Source organism: Heptranchias perlo, chromosome 5 (genome assembly GCF_035084215.1).
Source record: "Heptranchias perlo isolate sHepPer1 chromosome 5, sHepPer1.hap1, whole genome shotgun sequence".
Classification (NCBI taxonomy): Eukaryota; Metazoa; Chordata; class Chondrichthyes; order Hexanchiformes; family Hexanchidae; genus Heptranchias; species Heptranchias perlo.
Window position 1 is genome coordinate 110,564,998 of NC_090329.1, and position 8,974 is coordinate 110,573,971.

Genomic DNA, 8,974 nt, shown 5'->3' on the forward strand with positions numbered 1-8,974 from the left:
TCATGGATGCCCAGTTTTGAGCTGCTAGATCTGTTCAGAATCTATCCCATTTAGCACGGTGGTAGTGCCACACAACACGTTGAATGGTGTCCTCAGAGTGAAGACGGGACTTCGTCTCCACAAGGACTATGCAATGGTCACTCCTACCAATACTGTCATGGACAGATGCATCATGATTAAATAAGTTACCATTGCTCACTGTCTAGGCCCAGACATAGAGAATGGATACTTGGGCAATCTATCGGAGGGTGACCAGCACCCATGGAACCATCAAGGAGTCAACACCTTCAGGAGAGGAGGGTTGATTTTCCAGTTATTGTGTTTGGGTGTATTGGATAGCCTGGGCGCAGCGCACACCCATAGCAGAGCCCATGTTTTAATTAACAGAAAAATCTGCTCCATAGTTCTTTATTTTTCCTGAACTGTGAAGTTAATTCAGCACAGACTCGGAATCAAATCTAGTGCATGTTGTGTTATGACAGTTTGAGACTGCAAATTTACCACGTGGAGAACTGTGAATGGAAACCCTCGTCCTCCCAATCTGTGGAGCAGTACATTGAGCACCAAGGTACCGTGTCACCACACGACATGCTTTCAACATTAAAATAACTTGAACAGACTTCTGTAAGTTGGGACTCGATTCATGAAATCAAAGGGTGAATTTTTGCTTCGCGCCTGCCATTTTGCCCAACTGCCGACGATATGGGATTTCCAATGCTTGCGCTATTTTAATTATTTCAATGTATCCAGCAAGTCCATGTTGAAGGCTTGTGGAGGGAGTGGGAGAGGGAGGTGATGGGAAATCATGTTAAAGAGTGCTGACAAGAGATCCTGGGCTAATTCATATGGCTGCACATATGGGCAAAAATTGTTAGCTTTTAGAATGGCTGTACATATTTTGAATGCAAGTTTTCAGCCTGACTTTCCAAAAGTTGTTTGGAACAAAATGAAGTGTCTGGCAAAATCCAGTGCTGACACAATGAGTGCTGCAACAGCAAACAGTCTACTGGCTAATAGCGGAGCTGCATAGGAATATAGGAACAGGAGTAGGCCATTTAGCCCCTCGAGCCTGTTCCGCCATTCAATGAGATCATGGCTGATCTATGACCTAACTCCATATACCCGCCTTACCCCCATATCCCTTGATACCTTTGGTTAACAAAAGTCTATCAATCTCAGATTTAAAATTAACAATTGAGCTAGCATCTACTGCCATTTGCGGAAGAAGGTTCTAAACTTCTACCATTCTTTGCGTGTAAAAGCGTTTCCTAACTTCACTCCTGAAAGTCCTGGCTCTAATTTTTAGGCTATGTCCCCTAGTCCTAGAATCCCCAACCAGCAGAAATAGTTTCTCTCTATCCACCCTATCAGTTCCCCTTAATATCTTGAAAACTTCGATCAAATCACCCCTTAATCTTCTTATTTACAGGGAATACAACCCTAGTTTGTGTAATCTCTCCTCGTAATTTAACCCTTTGAGTCCAGGAATCATTCTAGTAAATCTACGCTGCGCTCCCTCCAAGGCCAATATATCCTTCCCAAGGTGCAGTGCCCAGAACTGGACACAGTACTCCAGGTGCGGTCTAACCAGGGTTTTGTATAGCTGTAGCATAACTTCTATCCCCTTGTACTCTAGTCCTCTAGATATAAAGGCCATCATTCCATTAGCCTTTTTGATTATTTCCTGTACCCGTCCATGCCATTTTAACGATCTATGTCCATGGACTGCCTAAGTCTCTTTGCACCTCCACTGTGTCGAGCTTTTCACCATTTAGGAAGTACTCTGATCTATCCTTTTTAGGTCCAACCTGGATGACCTCACTTGCCTACATTGAAATCCATTTGCTACATTCACTTAATCTATTAATATCTCTCTGTAATTTTATGCTTCCACCTACATTGCTTACAATGCTGCCTATCTTTGTGTCATTGGCAAACTTGGATATGTGGCTCTCTATCCCATCATCTAAGTCGTTAATAAATACAGTGAACAGTTGAGGCCCCAACTCTGATCCCTGTGGGACACCACTAGTCACATCCTGCCGATTTAATTGCTTGTTCATTATCCTTACTCTCTGACTTCTGCCGCTCAGCCAATTTCCTGACCAGGTCAATAATTTGCCCTCCAATCCATGAGCTTCAACTTTAGCTAACAGTCTTTTATGAGGGACTTTATCAAAGTCTTCTGGAAGTCTATATAAACAACATCCATTGACATTCCCCTGACCACAATTTTAGTCACCTCTTCAAAAAATTCAATCAGGTTTGTCAGGCATGACCTACTTACACTTTACAAATCCATGCTGGCTCTCTCTGATCAGCTGAAAATTTTCAAGATGTTCAGTCACCCTATCCTTAATTATAGACTCTAGTAATTTCCCGACAACAGATGTTAGGCTAACTGGTCTATAATTCCCTGGATTCCCTCTCTCACCTTTCTTAAATAACGGAGTGACATATGCAATTTTCCAATCTAAAGGAACACTTCCTGAATCCTAATCTAATTAGAAGATTATAGTTAGGGCATCTGCAATGTTCTCACCTACCTCCTTTAAAATCCTGGGATGAAAACCATCTGATCCTGGGGATTTGTCTCTCTTTAGTGCCATTATTTTCTTCATTACTGTTAATTTGCTTACGTTAATTATAGCAGTCAACCGAAGTGGAGAGGCTGCCGCACAAGGTGGGAGCGAGTGTTAATTGTATGATTTGTATCAATTGGGATTAATTGTATTCAGGTGGTGGGTATCAGTTGGGGACTCTCTTGTATCCTTTTTATAGGAGAGTTTAGCTAGGGTGTGGTGTGTGTGTAAGGGGAATCTCTATGAATAAAGGTTTAGAAACAACTAAAGACCAGGCTCCAGTATTCTATCCTTTACCACATGGCTATCCAATTTTTACAGTGAGGAGGATTTCCCCTTTCTGCTAATCCACAGCATCCTGCCCAGAGGACTGCAGGGCAGCATGCCTGGCCGAGGTGATGGCCTGCTCAACCTAGGGATATTGGCAGGCGCAAAGCAAAATTTCACCCTTTGATTTCATCAGTCGAGTCCCACTTTACAGAAGTCTGTCCACGTTATTTTAATATTGAAAGCATGTGGTGTGGTGGCACACGTCTTATGTGCAAGACCTGGAAACAGACATGGAAGAAGATGGCGCATCCTTAGGGAAAGTTGTCATAGTAACCTACACAACCATTCCATTTATCAGGTACATGGCCCATGTCTGCATGCCGCATAGTGTTGCTGCCAACCAACCTGTTGAACATTTACTGCTGGCCCATTCCAAGCTCTCAAAAAACCTTACAACTCCATCTGCTCAGCTGTGGCTCAGTGGTAATACTCTCCCCTCTGAATCAGAAAGTTGTGGGTTCAAGACCCACTCCAGAGACTTGAGCACATAATCTAGGCTAACACTCCAATATATTACTGAGGGAATGCTGCACTGTCGGAAGTGCTGTCTTTAGGGTGAGACGTTAAACTGAAACACTGTCTGCCCTCTCAAGTGGACATAAAAGATCCCATGGCATTATTTCGAAGAAAAGCAGGGCCAATATTTATCCTTCAACCAACGTGATTAAAGCAGATTATCTGGTCATTATCACATTGCTGCTTGCGGGACCTTGCTGTGCGCAAAATTGGCTGCTACATTACAACATTTTCTTTTCTTCTTTCTTTCTTGATGATGTATGACAGTACCAATCGAGTCTGATTTGCACTACTGATGGGTAAGGCTCTCCAGCAGCTGTGCAGACTCATAAAATGACCCCCTATTTTTCTTCTTGTACAACAAAATGGCACCTAACACTAGGGAACAGACCTAAACTGGACAAGTGCACTGGTAACTTTGTCACTAACAGGGCCATTCTTGTGGTGCAGATTGACTGCAGATGTCCTTGTAGTGGATGGCACAGCCCTACATCTGACTCCTTGATTCCCAATGGTCACTGACAGTTGGTCTGTCCAGCAAAGTGAAACTTGCTGATGCACCAGTACTACAGCATGAACTGTTGAGTTACTCCATGCAATATCTCCTGTTTTGTACCAGTTCTCTGCCATCTCCAATGATCATTGGGGTTGTATTCTCGAGAGTTTCAAAGGTTAAGGGGTGATCTGATCGAAGTTTATAAGATATTAAGGGGAACAGATAGGGTGGATAGAAAGAAACTATTTCCGCTGGTTGGGGATTTTAGGAGTAGGGGGCACAGTCTAAAAATTAGAGCCAGACCTTTCAGGAGCGAGATTAGAAAACATTTCTACACACAAAGGGTGGTAGAAGTTTGGAACTCTCTTCCGCAAACGGCAATTGATACTAGCTCAATTGCTAAATTTAAATCTGAGATAGATAGCTTTTTGGCAACCAAAGGTATTAAGGGATATGGGCCAAAGGCAGGTATATGGAGCTAGATCACAGATCAGCCATGATCTTATCAAATGGCGGAGTAGGCACGAGGGGCTGAATGGCCTACTCCTGTTTCAATGTTCCTATGTTCCTATCATGTGGAAATTTATGTGTTCACATTTAACTATTCCTTGGCAATCCAAAAAATTGTGTGCATGCATTAAACTCCCCAGAGGAGCTTTGGGAGAATAGACAAAATTCTAGTAGAAGCTCCATTATTACCAATACACAAAAACGCAGAGAGGGATTTCACCTCCTTAATCCCATTCACTGCAATGATGAAATGAAATTAACTGGAATTTCACCAGGCTGCCTGTTGTAACTATATTTAGCACCTCATAAAGTACGCAGTTCTACGTGTCTTTATTTGGGGGAAGAGAGAGTAGCCATATACAGCCAACAAACGAACATCCTTTACCTTGATAAGATGATGAAGGATTTGCTGGTCGTCCAGGACGATGCCGTTTCCCCTTTTTGCCATATTTCCACTCTGGCAAATAAACATGAAAGAGTGAATACACAATTACCTTACAGCCTTTAGACTGCTGCACCACACAAATTATCTTATTACTGTCACATTATTGAAGCAAAGTCAAGTGCCTATCTCATTTGAAGAATTATCTTAATATAGGACTACAAACCAGCCCCCAATTTCCCCTGCTCCCACTCTGCTGCCATAAATAAAGCAGTGTGGGACTCCCACCTGTCGACTAGTTGTACCCCTGATTCCATCCCACTTTCCAGGATCGGATTGTGGTGTAGTGGGGCACCAGCCTCAGGTGCTGTTGTGCAAATTCGTTATGGCAAGGAAGTGGACCGGCTGTGCCTGATTTATGAATGTTTAAAAATACAACCTTTTTTTATTATGCCCAGCGTTTCTAGGGTGCAAATGATGGGAATTACATTGCATGGTGCGAAAACTATTAGAGACCATTGTCAAGGACAAAATTAATTTTCATGGGTTAATAAAGGACAGCCAGCATGGATCTGTTAAAGGCAAATCAAGTCTGACTAACCTGATTGAAGTAACAGAGAGTGTTGATGAAGGTAGTGCAATAGATGTATATATGGACTTTCAAAAGGCATTTGATAAAGTAACACATAACAGGCTTGGAAAATAGAAGCACATGGGATTATGGCATGTTTTTCTGACTGGAGAGAAGTATGCAGTGGGGACCCCAGGGGTCAGTATTAGGGCCATTGTTTTTCTTGTTATATATAAATGACCTAGACTTGGATATAGGGAGTACAATTTTGAAGTTTGCAGATGATACAAAATTTGACAACATAGTAAATAGTGAGGAGGATAGTTGCTGACTTCAGGAGGAAATGGATAGGCTGGTGAAATGGGCAGACAGATGGCAGATGCAATTTAATGTGGATAAGTGTGAAGTGATGCACATTGGGAGGAACAACATGGAGAGGCAGCATAATCTAAAGAGCACTATTTTGAGAAGGGCTTAAGAGCAGAAGGACCTGGAGGTACATATTCACAAATCTTTGAAGGTGGTAGGACAAGTTGATAAGGTGGTTAAAGCAGTTAAGAAAGCGTACGGGATACTTGGCTTTGTAAATAGGGGCATTAAATACAAAAACAAGGAAGTCATGCTAAATCTTTACAACTGAACAGGACTCAGCAAGAGTAGTGTGTATAATTCTGGACACCACATTTTAGGAAGGATGTCAAGGCCTTGGAGAGGGTACAGAGGAGGTTTACCAGGATGATACCAGGGATGAGGGACTTCAGTTATGTGGAGAGATTGGAGAAGCTGGGATTGTTCTCCTGACAGCAGAGAAGGTTAAGGGGAGACCTAATAGAGGTATTCAAAATTATATGGGGTTTTGATAGAGCAAGTAGGGAGAAACTGTTTCCACTGGCAAGTGGGTCAGTAACCAGAGGTCAGAGATTTGAAATAATTGGCAAAAGAGCTAGAGGGGAAATGAGGAGAACTTTTTTCACACAGAGGGTTGTTAACATCTGGAATGCACCACCTGAAAGGGTGGTGGAAGCAGATTCCATAGGAACTTTCAAAAGGCAATTGGACATGTACTGCAAGAGGACTAATTTGCTGGGTTATGGGGAAAAAGCTGTGGTGGGGTTCTAATTGGACAGCTCTTTCAAAGACCCGTCACAGGCATGACAGGCCAAATGGCCTCCTTCTGTGCACTATGATTCTATGATTCTATGACATTTATCCCTCATTTGTATGGCGTAATGATGCACCCACACATTTGTAACCAGGCACACTACGCACTTTTCCCACCACTGGCTGGAAATTCAGACTTACTGAGTCATTACTGAGTCACACCCAAATTAATACCCCAATCCACCCAGATTACAACGTTTTTACGCCAGAGCATGGGAGGAAATTCAGGGATAAAATCTAATCACATTTATTCACCATTTTCAATTACATATCACAGTACATAATTAACCTCGGAATTTCAAGTTGTATTTACATTCCAGTCTGTTATAAATAACACCGTGCATGGATGGTGCAATGGATTGCACACTGGCTTTCACCTCTGAATTCGAAGCTAGCATAGATTAGTGGGATAAACATGACTTCTGCTGGCATTAAGTAAGCTGGGCAGTCTCAGTCCAGTCCTTACTGGGTATGGACACATCATAAAACCGACTATAATTTGGGCCTAAATAGGCAATCATGAAAAGGGGCCATGGGTGTGATTGGGTGTGAGGGAAGGAAAAATATCTCCCATCAATGCAGTGGGGGAAGCACTTCCGAGGCTAGAGCTGAGGCACATAGTTGAGTCGGCAGAGGGAACTTTAATCTGCATCCAACTATGCTAGATCTGACCTGGGAAGCTCGATGCTGACACTGGGGGGTAAATTTTAACTTCCAACCAGGAAGGGAGCGGGGTGTGGGGGGAGATTTCTGGGTGCAAAACCCAGAAGGTAAGTGGGCAGGTCACAATTACAGATCATGGCCTTAATGAGGTTCATCAATTGCACTTCCAGGCTTCGAGCCTGGCTGGCTGGCTGTTGACCAGGAAGGCCAGCTTCAGAGGCCGCAGCTGGGGATCAGAGGGAGGGTGGGAGGGATCACAGGCCGGGGAGAAGATTGGGGGGAGCTGGGGAGCAGTTCGGGGGGGAGGGGTGCTGAGGAAGAGATCGGAGGGCTGAGAAGAAGATCGGGGGCTGAGAACAAGATTGGAGGTCTCTGAGGTCGGGTAAAGAGTTGGAGATAGTGGGGTCCACCATCTGGGAGGGTGGCATCATCAGGGTGGGGGGGGGGGGGGTCAGATGATCGTGGGGGTCCTGTCGGCCAGGAGAGCTTGTTTGGGTCTGGATGAAGCACTCCTGCTCCTCCGGGCTCACAAGCAGTGCAATAAAAGCACTCACCTCATGGATATTCAAGGATACTTGACATTTCAGAAGGACAGGAAGCTAGGAAAAGGAGAAGGGGTAGCTCTGCTAATTAAGAATGACGTGAGTATAATAGAGAGAAATGACCTTAGTTCTAAAGACCAAGATGTAGAATCAGTTTGGGTAGAGATAAGAAATAGTAAAGGCAAGAAGTCACTAGTGGGAGTAGTTTATAGGCCCCCTAACAGTAACCACATTGTAGGACCAGGGTATACAGGAAGAAATAATGGGGCCTTGTGAGAAAGGAACAGCGATAATCATGGGTGATTTTAATCTACGTTTTTTTTTATTCGTTCATGGGATGTGGGCATCACTGGCAAGGCCAGCATTTATTGCCCATCCCTAATTGCCCTTGAGAAGGTGGTGGCGAGCCGCCTTCTTGAACCGCTGCAGTCCGTGTGGTGAAGGTTCTCCCACAGTGCTGTTAGGAAGGGAGTTCCAGGATTTTGTCCCAGCGACGATGAAGGAACGGCAATATATTTCCAAGTCGGGATGGTGTGTGACTTGGAGGGGAACATGCAGGTGGTGTTGTTCCCACGTACCTGCTGCTCTTGTCCTTCTAGGTGGTAGAGGTCGCGGGTTTGGGAGGTGCTGTCGAAGAAGCCTTGGCGAGTTGCTGCAATGCAGCCTGTGGATGGTACACACTGCGGCCACAGTGCGTCAGTGGTGAAGGGAGTGAATGTTCAGGGTGGCTGATGGGGTGCCAATCAAGCAGGCTGCTTTGTCCTGGATGGCGTCGAGCTTCTTGAGTGTTGATGGAGCTGCACTCATCCAGGCAAGTGGAGAGTATTCCATCACACTCCTGACTTGTGCCTTGTCGATGGTGGAAAGGCTTTGGGGAGTCAGGAGGTGAGTCACTCGCCGCAGAATACCCAGCCTCTGACCTGCTCTTGTGGCCACAGTATTTATATGGCTGGTCCAGTTAAGTTTCTGGTCAATGGTGACCCCCAGGCTGTTGATGGTGGGGGATTCGGCGATGGTAATGCCGTTGAATATCAAGGGGAGGTGGTTAGACTCTCTCTTGTTGGAGATGGTCATTGCCTCGCACTTGTCTGGCACGAATGTTACTTGCCACTTATGAGCCCAAGCCTGGATGTTGTCCAGGTCTTGCTGCATACGGGCTCGGACTGCTTCATTATAGAATTGGAAGAACCTGATTGGCAAAGGTAGTTTGGAAGATGAGTT